Source organism: Benincasa hispida, chromosome 12, assembly GCF_027475165.1.
Source record: "Benincasa hispida cultivar pf3 chromosome 12, pf3_genome.v1.1, whole genome shotgun sequence".
In the NCBI taxonomy this organism is placed as follows: domain Eukaryota; kingdom Viridiplantae; phylum Streptophyta; class Magnoliopsida; order Cucurbitales; family Cucurbitaceae; genus Benincasa; species Benincasa hispida.
This window is the reverse complement of record NC_143489.1, coordinates 72,322,977-72,335,617: the sequence shown is the minus strand read 5'-3', so window position 1 is coordinate 72,335,617 and position 12,641 is coordinate 72,322,977. Positions and strand designations below refer to the sequence as shown.

The window sequence follows — 12,641 nt, the reverse complement described above, 5'->3', positions numbered from 1 at the left end:
AAAATTATTAAACTCCTCCAAACTTTAAATCATTGTCTGTTCTAAGACAATTTGTTTTGAAGTTTATTTTTCAACCATGCTTTTACATTCTTTAAATTTATTAGAGTTTGATAATTGGTTTTCAAAAAATAAACCCAACATTTTCTAGAAAAATTATAATGAAGGATAGAAAATACATTGAACCATTTAATGAATGTGTTTGTGTGGGTCCCTAAGATCAGAGTGGATGTAATCTATGATGGCTTTTGTTGTATGTTCAACTATAGAGAAAGCTTGTCTAGTTGCTTTCCCAATTATGCAATGCTCACAGAAGCTTAATTGTTCACACAAACTTTTAGGTAGCAGCCCTTGATCTGATAGAATCTTTAGGCCTTCACCGCTTATATGTGATAGTCTTTTATGCTAAAGATCTCATTTTGTGAGTGAGGAATTAGTAATTGTGAGGATTGAATGATATTTTTGAACATTTTTTATTATGTAAAGACCATTAGTCCTCACTCTAACAAGTATAGTTCTGTCATCTTTCTTAACTTCAAACTGCTGGATTTCATATCCTTAAACTCACAGTTTATAAAAGTTAAACATATTCTATAGTCAATAAACATATCATTGATTCTATAAATTGCATATGTAAAGTCTAAATCTAACAAACTAAGATCCATGACTATTACATGAATACCTGAACTTTATGTAGAGACATAGAGATGGATCAAGTTCGAGTAAATAGCCAAAATAGTCTATAGTATATGATTAAGGTTGGATACCTTATTTTGGTAACACTATTGGATGCGACCTACTCTGTAGATGTTACAAGTTGTTGTAAAGATACTACAAACGAAGTAATCTAGATTCGTTCATGGATTGACATGAGGAGCGGGGGCGTCCTATGCAATGAGTTTGCATAAGATCAGACTAAGAAATAAGTCTTACTTTATAACATTGTTTACTGTTTAAGACTGACTATTTCGCTTAGATGATCTAGGTAACTCGACCTTAATCGTGAGCTAACTATGAACTCTTGTTTATTTGGGATTATATTTAGATTTGCATGGGTAAGGGTTGGCTTAATAGTGCCAGCTCAATAAGCCTCCCATTTTAAGGGTAAGAACGGATAGATAGCTGAGGATATAAGGTGCAGACGAAATTCATGCCTACTCGATTTAGGGGTAGGATAAAGATTTTTCTCTTAAGTACTGAATCCAGGTCTTGAACAAGGGGCCCCACCCTTTCACAGACTCGAGAGGGATTCAGTTCAGTGATTGGATCATAAACCAATTGTTCATTAGAGGATCAGTTGGAACTTAAGGAACAAAACATAATATCGAGGGTAAAACAACACATTGACCCATTCGGTATTATGAACAATATGTGAAGGGTCAACTTACTGGTTATGGTTAAATCATGTAGATACAAATATATCTATAGTGAAGAGAATGCAACTATCGAGCTATAGTGGTGTGACTCGATAGTTAATGAATACTGATTAATTCGGTCTAAAGTGTTTAGCCAATTAATCTTAATCGTTGGAGCTCATGATCTGTAGGTCCATAAGGTCCTTCTACTAGCTCGTAAAAAATGAACACCTTGAATTATTAAATTGAGTGAATTTGGAATGATATCAATTTGAATTGTTCAAATTGAAATTGGGGTTTTGAGTTTGAATTAGTTCAAATTCAAATTAGGGTTTGCATTATTATATTCAATATAATTAACATTAATTTGTTGAAATTAAACGAAATTGGAGAGTGTATAATATTTAAATGTTGATTTAGATATTAATTACATGAATAGGATTCATGTTTAAAATTAGGTGTGTGATTAATCTTGTTGGGAATGTCCTAGAACTCGCAGTTCGTGTTACACATTCTATTTTATCAATAACAATGACTTGTTGATTTTACATCTTATTATGAAAATCCAATAAACGCATCCTTGGCTATAGTCTGAATGCTGTAACTTTATGTAGTGACATAAACAAGATCAAGTTGTCAGTATATAGCCTAAATGGTCTAATAAGTATATGGATGAAATTGGGTATCTCATCCTGGTAACACTATTGGGTGTGACTCATTCTGTAGTTGTTACAAGAAATTGTAAGGTGCTACAAACTATGTGATCCACAAATCGTTCATGTTGAGACATGAGAGTGGGGGCATCCTATGCAATGAGTTTGCATAAGACTGGACCATGAAAATAGTCACTTTTCTTTATAACGACCGTTTACTGTTAAATCTGACTATTTCATTTATTATATAACCTAGGTTAACTCGATCTTAATCCTGAGCTGACTATGAACTCCTGTTTGTTCAGGATTATCCTTTGGTGGGAGTAGTCCAACAACACTGCTCAATAAGCTTATCATTTTGGATATAAGATCGGTTGAATAGCTGGGGACATAGCCTTGCAAGATGAAATTCACTCCTACCCTATTTAGGATCAGCAGATAGATTGTTTTCTTAAGTACTGACTCCAGATATTGAACAAATGGGGCCCCGCCTTCTCATGATAGAGAAAGGATTTGATTCATAGAGATTATGAATCAGTATTATTCATTAGTGGATCAGTAGGAACTTAAGAAACAAGATGTAGTCACAAGGGTAAAATGGTATTTTTGACCTAGCTGTGATTACGAACATCTTGTGAAGGATTGACTTACTAGTTATTAAGTGGATATAATATATCAACAGTGGGGGGAATTCAACTATGGGCTATAGTGGAGTGTCTCATTAGTTAACGAATGGGGGTTAGATCGGACTAATGAGTTTAACAGATTAATCTCGAATCGTTAAAGCCCATGCTCTGTAGGTCCACGAGGTCCCCCTACTAGCTCGTAAATGGATAAGCTTTAGGGTAGCTTGAGAAATTAATTTGAAACGTTCAAATTAAATAGAACAAGAGAATATATATTCAAATATGATTTAAATATATGAAGATGATTATTGTGCAAAAATGAATTTAATATTTGATATTAAATTAATTTAAGAAAATCATTTTTTTGAATTAAAATGGTTTAAAAACAGTTTATATTTTAAAAAGAAAATAGAAAAACGTTTTGCATGGTTGCACAAAATGGAAAATGCATTTTCTCCATTACCATCATCTTTATGCTCACACAAAAGTCATTATCCTCTCTATTTTGATTCTCCAAGCATGAGCGGCAAGCCATGCACTCTATCTATTTGTATGTTCATCTACTATATATAAAGAAGTGTGGAGTCGTTGGAGAAGAGAATGAATGCACAATTTTGAGAGAAAATTTTCTGTGAAGAAGAAACTGTCTTCTTCAATCGACTACTGTGAGATCTTCTTGTTTTTTCACATCTTCAAGCTGTTCTTGAGTCCCACAACTCTACCTAAAGCTCCAAGAGCATAGTAGGGAAGGTTTTGAGATAGTTCACGATGATATCAAGTGAAGATAACAACTATACAAACGTTTTCTTGGAGAGTTCATCAAATGTATGTTCTGAAAATCCATTTTTTAAGAAGAGCATGCTTTAGTTTTTTCCAATATTAGTGAATTAGAATGCTTATGGATCCTTGATACTTTCGTTGCATGTTGTTTAACTCTTTCAAATTTAATATTTGATATTAAATTAAATTAAATTAATTAAATTTGTTTAATTAATTTAAAATCAAATTAATTTCAAATTTTAAATTCAATTTAAGAAATTGGATTTTGTAATTTAGGTTTAATTAATTATGAATTAATTAAATCAAGTTTTAAATTAATTGAATTAGAAAAAATTGAAAATCTGAAAGAAGTGGGTTTTCCCCATTTTTCTTCTTAAGCATGATGTGTAATTCATGCATAATCACACAATTCCCAATAAATTGAGAAAGCAGTTGCTGGCCATGATTTTGTTGATGTTGCTTGCATGTTGTTGAGGAATAAAACACTTCCAATTTGCTGAGATGAGGACGGATTGACTGAGAATTGAATACAGAAAAATTAGTTTTTTGCACTTCATCTTTTTCTCTCTTCAAACCCATAAAATACTTACCAAATTCACTCAAAATTTGAGTTCCACCACTCAAATTCAAGGCTGAGAATAGTAGAGAAGACCTCTTGGTAGTTCACAGACTGATTTGGAGCTGAATTGGAGTGAAGAACAACTTGGATTTTTTCATCACAAAAGGTATGTAACTTGAAACCCTCTTAAATATGCATGCTTTAGAACTCAAATTAAATGTAATTAGAGTGCTTATTGATTTTGCTTGCTTCCGTTGCATGATAATGTATCATTTCACAAACTTGCCTCCAAATCCATGGTACTTACACTCAATTGAGTCCAACATCCCTAGAGATATTAGATTCCTCTTTAAGTGTGGGTACATGTCTTATATTCTTAAGAAGAGTAATTATCCGATCTTTAACTTTTAGTGAGACAAGCCCTATTCCAACTATTTTACATGTATTATCATTACCTATGTAGACACAACCTCCATCCCAACTTTTGTAAGTAGTGAACCAACTCTTTGAGGGTGCCATATGGAATGTACACCCAGATTCCAACACCAATTCTGAATTTCATCAGAGTGTTCATTGTTAGGAGTGTGCTGTGAGGTGGTCAATACATTTGCAAAAATATAGCTCCTCTATTTTATCACTGATGCTTCAGCCTTAGGTTCCTAGTAGGGATGACAACGGGGCTAGGGTAGAGCGGGGATGCACTCCCCATCCTCATCTCCGTGGAGATTTTTAATCTCCGTCCCCGCCCCATTCCCCATTTTGAGGAGCCGGAGAATCCTCGTTCGGGGATTTGAGTCCCCATGAGAAAAAATCTTTGCCTGTTATTTTATTATTTTATTATTTAAAATTAATTAAATTTAATATTTATATTAAAACTATAATTTTTATATAGGAAGTTAGTATTATTGTTATATATAGTTGTTTAAATTAAACATTACATGTTTTTTTTATTATAAATTAATAAAAATTAAATTTATTATATTAGATTTTTAAAATTAAAAAAGAAAAAAAACTGAAACATATTATTTCAGTAATATATATATATATATATACACTAACAAGTCAAAAAATAGGAGTGAGGACAGGAATCGCATTCGAGGTCGGGGACGGAGTTCCCCTCCCTGTCCCCGCCCTGTCCCAGACTGGGAACTCGATTTAAATTCCTAGTTTGACCACGGGGGACGGGTCGGGAATTTGTAGGGACCCGATTCTGTGGGAAATTTTTTCATCCCTAGTTCCTAGACTCTTAACTTATTTCTCCTTTTGTTTTTTCTTGTTTTGTCTTTTATTAAAGAAGAAACAATCTTTCTTTGGGTGGCCAATCTTGTGACAAAAGTACACTTGAGTTTGCTCTTATTTTTTTTATTCTTGCTATTTTTCCAATTATTTTTGGACTTTTCCTTTGAGAATAGACCTTCACCACTATTTTAATCTTTCGTTTGAGCTAGTATTTCTAACTCATTGGTTTTAATTGCTGGAATCACAGCATATGTAGTGATTTTCTCCCTTCCATAATTAAGAGCAATCTTGACTTCTCTATATTCTTTTGGAAGTGAGCCTAGAAGAATGAATGATTCCTTTTCTTCCCCTATCTTGTCACCCAAGCTTTTGAATTCAGTGGACAACTTCTTGAATTTACTTAGATTATCATTTAAGGATTTATTTGAATCCATTTTATAGGCAAAGAACTTCTCTCTAAGGTATGCCCGATTAGGAAGATCCTTTGAGAGATATAATCCATCCAATTTCACCCATATTTCATATGTTGTTTCTTTATCAATTACCTCTCTGAGAATAATATCACTTAGGTTTAAAACAATGGTAGCATAGGCTGCACTCTCCATGTCTTCTCTTTCTTCTTTGGTCACTGTTTGAGGCATATTAGCAGAGTCTACTATGGCTTTTAGAGCTTTCTGTTGGCCAAGAATGACCCTTACCTTTGCTTTCTAGAGAGCAAAGCCTCCCTTTCCATTGATTTTTTCAATGTCATATCATGCCACACCGATTTTTTAATCAAGAAAGTGTTTCTTGAAATACTTGTTAGAGCTTTCATGATTTATACCTTGCTCTAATACCACTTTGTTGCTATTACATGTGTAGGGTTGAGGATAAAATACATACACTAGACGCGTGGTGCTCCAGCCTTTCGTCTTACATGGAACAAAACCACTGTTTCGAAGAGGAAAAATCTCAGAAGTCCTCCCCTGCTCCTTCTTTCCAATGCTTTACCCTCTGCCCTATACTCCTTTGATGTATATATCTCTACTGAGGTTAGTTCTTTACAATTTCTTCTTTAAATTTCTTTTCTCTTTTCTTATCTTTCTTCAATTGCAAATCTAACTCTGTTTTTTATGTTGAATCAAGGTATACTATGAAGTCAGTGAAAAAATTATGAGAGAAAGAAGAGAGAAATAAGGAAGAATTTGACACTCAGATATTCATAGTGGTTCGACTTATAAAATGCCTACATCTACTGTGATAGAGAGGAGATTTTATTGATGAACACAAGGGGAGTTTTTACAACTTGAAACTTTAGATCAATAACTATCATTAAATGAATTCTTAACTCTACTACTTATTGATTTTAGACATGCATGGTTGTAATAGATTATAACTACATAACTCATAGGATATTTTCTACAGATACAAATATTATTCCTCTAAATGATGGCAATTAAACCAGAGATCATGTGAAATATATATTATATTTTCTTAGGACCTCAGTTCCAAATACATTCTAATTAATTTTTCTTAAAAACAATACATAATACTCATACACACATTGTGTTAAAATGCACCTATATCACATGCGGTTAAAAGTTCTTAGAACAAACATTTCTTTAGTAAAACTTAAATAACGAATGTATCTACTTTTAGTTGGTTCAAATAATAAATATCTGACATTAAAATGAAAATATAATAAATAAGAGATAGTGCCTTAAACTTTATATAGTGTTTTAAGTTATTTCATAACGAATATGAAATAAATCACATGTAGTTATGAATTTTTTGAGCATAAATATTTAGGTGACATATAAATTATGAATGAATATGTAATGACCCGAATTTTCAAGTTCTCTAAATGGGTCGTTATTCATAAATATACATTTAAAACCTCAAACATTTTACTCACTAGTATAAAATTAGGCTTTAATGTTGATTTAAAATTGATATTATAGGGATACAATGTCGATTGTAAACCGACATTGAAGATCATGTTATGAAAGATCTTTAATATCGATTGTCTTTAATGTCAGTTTTAAACTGACATTGTATATTACCAAAATTTCAATGTCAATTATTTTCAATGTCGGTTGAAAACTGACATTGTACACCATCTTCAATGTCAGTTGAAAACCGATATTGTACACCATCTTCTACGTCGATTTTTTACCAAATTTTTTCAATAATTGTCCAATATTTTTTTAATGCTTAATTTTTCTAAAATGTTCAATCTATTTTTAATGTCGATCAGAGTTAAAACAACGACATGAAATATCTTGTTTTGTATTAGAAAATGTCTGTTATCGTAGTTTATTGAAAAATATATATATATAAAAATTATTTGCTGCAATGCATGTCTGCTATAGTATATGCATGTTTGTTGCTCTGCATATGGCAAGCCTACATTATTTCTCTTCCACCTATAAACCCATATAATCCGAACCTAAAATATAATAATAGATACAACAATACACTCTACCACAAATTAATACAAAGTTACCTAAAATACAATAACACTTTTATAGAACTACAATAAAAAAAGCATCATACCCAACACTTCTATTGTTTTGTTATGAAATCATATTATTATCTTCGCTACTACTACTTGAGTCTTCCATATCTGAAAAAAATGAAAATAAAAAATAAAAAACTAAAACATAAAGTATATAATACCATTTAGAGTCTTTGCCTTCACGAGCAACGTCATAAGTGGTTGTTTCATAATCCCAATATTTGTAGCACATTTGCTCTTTTAGGCATTGAATTTGTTATCATAAAACAATAAACTTACGAGCTGATAATTCATCTAAGTATTTGTTAAGCCCTAGGTTCTTCCTTACCCTTCTCCTAAATCGCAATCAAGGTAAATAAGATAAGGGATAGAAACAATGGCAATCAACAAACTCTTCCAACCTTTATTTATCAACTTGCCAGCAATACTCTCAGTCAAGAACTACAGAGGAATAAGAAATAAAACTAAATAAGAGAGCAATTAACATAACTCAATGGAAAAAACTAGAAATGTAAAACAGTAGCCACCAGCCTCAAATTCGAGAGGTGCTGGACCCTCTCCTGAAGGACGAATCGTCTTCCACCAAAATTCTTCTCTCCTCTTTCTCTCTTTCTCTTCCTATTTGTTTAGCCCCTTGTGGTCCCACCCCCAACGGAATTCTCAACAAATTTTCCTTTTTCCCCTATATCTTCATACTCCACTATCCCTCTAACTAACTCTTGTGGTGTTTTTCCCTTTTTGTCCCGCCTCTTGTATGTGAATATGATGGGAGGTTTTACATCACCGCTCCTCTCAAAATGTACCTTGTCCTCAAGGTGGAAGGATGGAAATTGCTGCTTGATATTCATTACCGACTCCCAAGTGGCCTCACTATCCAGAAGGCCCTTCCATTTAATAAGCCATTCTTGTGTGTTTAGTTCTCAATTCCACCTTACTCCAAGCACCACTTCAGGGGCAACCTGTAGCTTAAATTCTTCGTTAGCATAGAAGGTAATGGTTGTATATATTGCAACTTACCTAATTTCTTCTTAAGTTGATACACATGAAATACATCGTGTATAACTGCCTCTGGTTGCAAATTTAGTCGATATACCACTTCTCCTATCTTTTCAGTTATTTGATACGGACCATAGAACCTTGGAGATAATTTCTCACTTTTCCTTTTTGCTAGTGACCTTTGTCTGTAGGGTCTTAGTTTGAGGAAAACATCATCTCCTACCTCAAATGTCAGCTCACGTCTATGCTGGTTGGCTTGCTTCTTCATTCTATTTTGTGCAATTTCAAATTCTCCTTAAGTGCATTCAAAGCCAAGTCCCGCTCCTTTAAGAGGTTGCCCACGCTGTCATTGCTTGATTTTGTTTCCCCATAATGGATTAACGATGGGGGAGTCCTTCCATAGATAGCTTGGAATGGTGTGGTCCTTATTGACGCATGGAAAGTGGTGTTATACCAATACTTTGCCTAAGCCAGCCATTTATTCCATCTATTAGGTTGCTCATTGTGGAAACACCTTAAGTAAGTCTCCAAACACCAATTTACTCGCTTAGTTTGTCCATCTGTTTGAGGATGGAAGACTGTACTTCTCCTTAATTTGGTTCCCAAAGCTGCAAAGACTTATTTCCAGAAATTACTAAAAAAGATCTTATCCCTATCCATATTAATCGACTTGAGAATGCCATAAAGCTTGATAATCTCTTGTATGAAGATTTCTGCCACTTGCTTCGCTGAAAATGGATGCTTTAGAGGAATAAAGTGCTCATATTTACTCAATCTATCAACTACTACTAAGATGGAATCAAAACCCCCTGCCCTAGGAAGGCCTTCAACAAAATCCATGGTCCACTCTTCTAAGGTTAGCTTGGGAATAGGTAACGGTTGTAGCAGCCCTGCAGGGGTTAGAGATTCTGTTTTGTTTCTTTGGCAAATATCACAACCTGCCATATATTTTTTGATATCACTCTTTATTCCCGGCCAATATAACTCCCATGAACTCGTTGGTACATAGCCATGGTATTCAAAGAACCACATTCATCCTTCCTAACTCCATAGCTAAGAAATCAGCCTTCACCGTTAAATTTGGGAGTGTGAGCTCTACCTCCTTGCAAATACCTTTTCCCTCGATTTCACTTCCATTTCCTATCACCACCCCGAACCTTTTCTATTGTTCCAATGGTAATTCTAGCTCCTTTACTGTTTCTTGATGGATAAAGTTGTGAGTAGTTCCCAAGTCAATGAGTACTAAACTTCCTTGCCCCTGATTTTTCCCTTGAGTTTCATTGTTCCCTTTGCTGAGAAACCAAGTAAGGAGTTCAAGGATAGTTCCACCTTCTCTTGCACTTCCATATTCTTCAATTCAATTGGTTCTTCTCCTTCGACTAACTCTTTTTCCTCCATTTCCTCCTCTTCATTGGCTATAAATAACATTAGTTGTCTATTTTCCTTGAATTTACAGCGGTGTCCCGGTGCGTATTTTTCATTACAACATAAACAGAGTCCCTTGTCAAGTCGTTCTCTGAACTCGAGGTCACTTAATCTCTTCATTGGTTCCTTCTTCTTAATGGGAAGATTTTGTTTTGCAGGAATGGGAACTAACGGCTTCACGGGCAATGCGATTTGTTTCATGGTTGGTTTGTCCATAGGCCTCCCCTAACTTTTATCACTTAATTCCCCTTTATCATTTTGGCCCATCTTCTGGTTCAGCCCATTTCAGCCCAACTCCCTCAAGGCCAGCCTGAGTGCGATGTTCCGGTCATTCACTAATTGAGCTTCCTTCATACAATCGTCAAGAGTTTTAGGATTCCAACTAACCACTTCAGCTTGCAGCTCCGGTTCCAATCCGTTCAAGAACGCATCCTTTAGCACTTCCTCCGATAGGTCTGGTAATGGCGCCGAATAGTTGACGAATTTCTTCATATATTCTTGGTATGAACCTTTCTGACGAATTTTTAATAACCTCGCGCATAAGCTTCCTTCTCCAACCCTCCGGTAGTGCTCAAACAACCTGCGTTTTAGCTCTTCTCAGGTAGTAATGGCTCTCTGGTTATTACTCCACTGGAACCAATCGACTTCATCAGGGGTGAAGCTAATCACAACAACCTTCACCTTCTCGGCATCAGAGAGTTCATGAATTTCAAAGAAATACTCTGCTCGATAGACCCACGATTCCGGATTGTCACTTGTAAATAAGGGCATTTCCAAACGTTTATACTTACCTCTGTTCAAGCTACCTCTGCTGGAAGTATGAGAAGATTTGGCTTCCTCTGCCTTCCCTTTCGATTTGAGATTACTCCCTTCTGTTAGTATCGACTCTTCCTTCTTTCGAGCCACGTTGTTCTCTCTCACCTCCTCGGTAAGCTTCTCCAGGTTCTTGCACAAGCCAAACAAAAGATCCTTCAGCCCTGCCATTTCCTTCTTCGTAGCCTCAATCCTCTCTTCCAATTGTTTTTGTGCCATGGCACACATTTTCCCTAGGGTTGCAGCTCTGATACCAAAATGTTAAGCCCCAGGTTTTTCCATACCCTTCTCCCAAATCACAATCATGGTAAATAAGATAAGGGATAGAAACAATGGCAATAAACAAACTCTTCCAACCTTTATTTATCAACTTGCCAACAATACTCTCAGTCAAGAACTACAAAGGAATAAGAAATAAAACTAAACAAGAGAGCAATTAATATAACTCAATTGAAAAAAACTAGAAATGTAAAACAGTAGCCACCACCCTCAAATTCGAGAGGTGCTGGACCCTCTCCTGAAGGACGAATCGTCTTCCACCAAAATTCTTCTCTCCTCTTCCTCTCTTTCTCTTCCTATTTATTTAGCCCCCTGTGGTCCCACCCCCAACGGAATTTTCAACAAATTTGCCCTTCTCCCCCATATCTTCATATTTCACTATTCCTCTAACTAACTCTTGTAGTGTTTTTCCCTTTTTGTCCCTCCTCTTGTATGTGAATATGATGGGAGGTTTTACAGTATTCTATTTCTTGTGTACTCAAGTTCGGAATACTTTTTTCATATCAATAAAAAGAAAAATTGATTTTTACCCCCAAGAACATAGTGTACTGAAATCCAAAATAACAATTTTTTTCCTAGGGAGAAACTGAAACTTTTTGTTTGGATCAGCTATATATGCACTTAATTTCCATGAAACAAATATATCATAGCAGGTAAATTGCTAAAGAACTGTACCTTTCGAGCAGCATGATCAAGATCTTCGAGACTACCAAATTCCCTCTCAAAACGCAACCAGAACAATTTTTTTCCATTTAGAAATTCAAGGTATCATCCAATCCCAAATGTATTGAATAATGGGTAAATTAATTTCAAACAAAATCTTTGATGTTTTAATATTGGAACAATAAAATTGTGTTCCTATTCCCCAGTAGAAGTGCATTTTTCTAATCTTTTCTTCTATCAATCAATAGTTTGTTTCTTGTTAAAAAAAGAATAGTGTTATTGCCATGAATATCTTTTTATGCTTGAATATGAATTTCTTGGTCAATAACAAAGGGTCAAAAGTTAATTTTCAAATAACCTAAATATTTGTTTTTTTTTAAAAAAAATTATTAATCTACAAAAAAGGATAAAAAATCTAACAAAATTTATATATAATCCACTCTCTTGTGCTTGAAAATCACGAGATGCAATTTGACTGAGGAACGAAGAATGTTTAATCTGACGACACTCGAAAATCATGTGAGACTCAATACCTTTATCGTTATCATTACAAATATTGTTACTGTAACAGTATAAAAATTATGAATCTGTCACATTTACTATTATTTTACCAATTTCGTTATCGTTATTAGGGTCAAACGCTAATGATAACAATAACTGTAGCAGTAAATGTTACAGATTCATAATTCTAAGTAAACGTAATAAAAAGCAATCTAATTACATTTGCGATTGAAGCACTTTTTGATTGATTCATCAATT

General features: G+C 34.3%; 1 long non-coding RNA gene across 1 annotated transcript; it reads left to right on the top strand.

Moving 5' to 3' along the window:
- The first annotated feature begins 3,492 nt into the window (after positions 1 to 3,492).
- LOC120092778 (uncharacterized) lies at positions 3,493 to 6,685 on the top strand. The gene is made up of 3 exons (XR_005486158.2): positions 3,493 to 4,136; positions 6,071 to 6,240; positions 6,335 to 6,685. It is a non-coding gene; the product is annotated as an uncharacterized LOC120092778 (long non-coding RNA).
- The last annotated feature ends 5,956 nt before the right edge of the window (positions 6,686 to 12,641 follow it).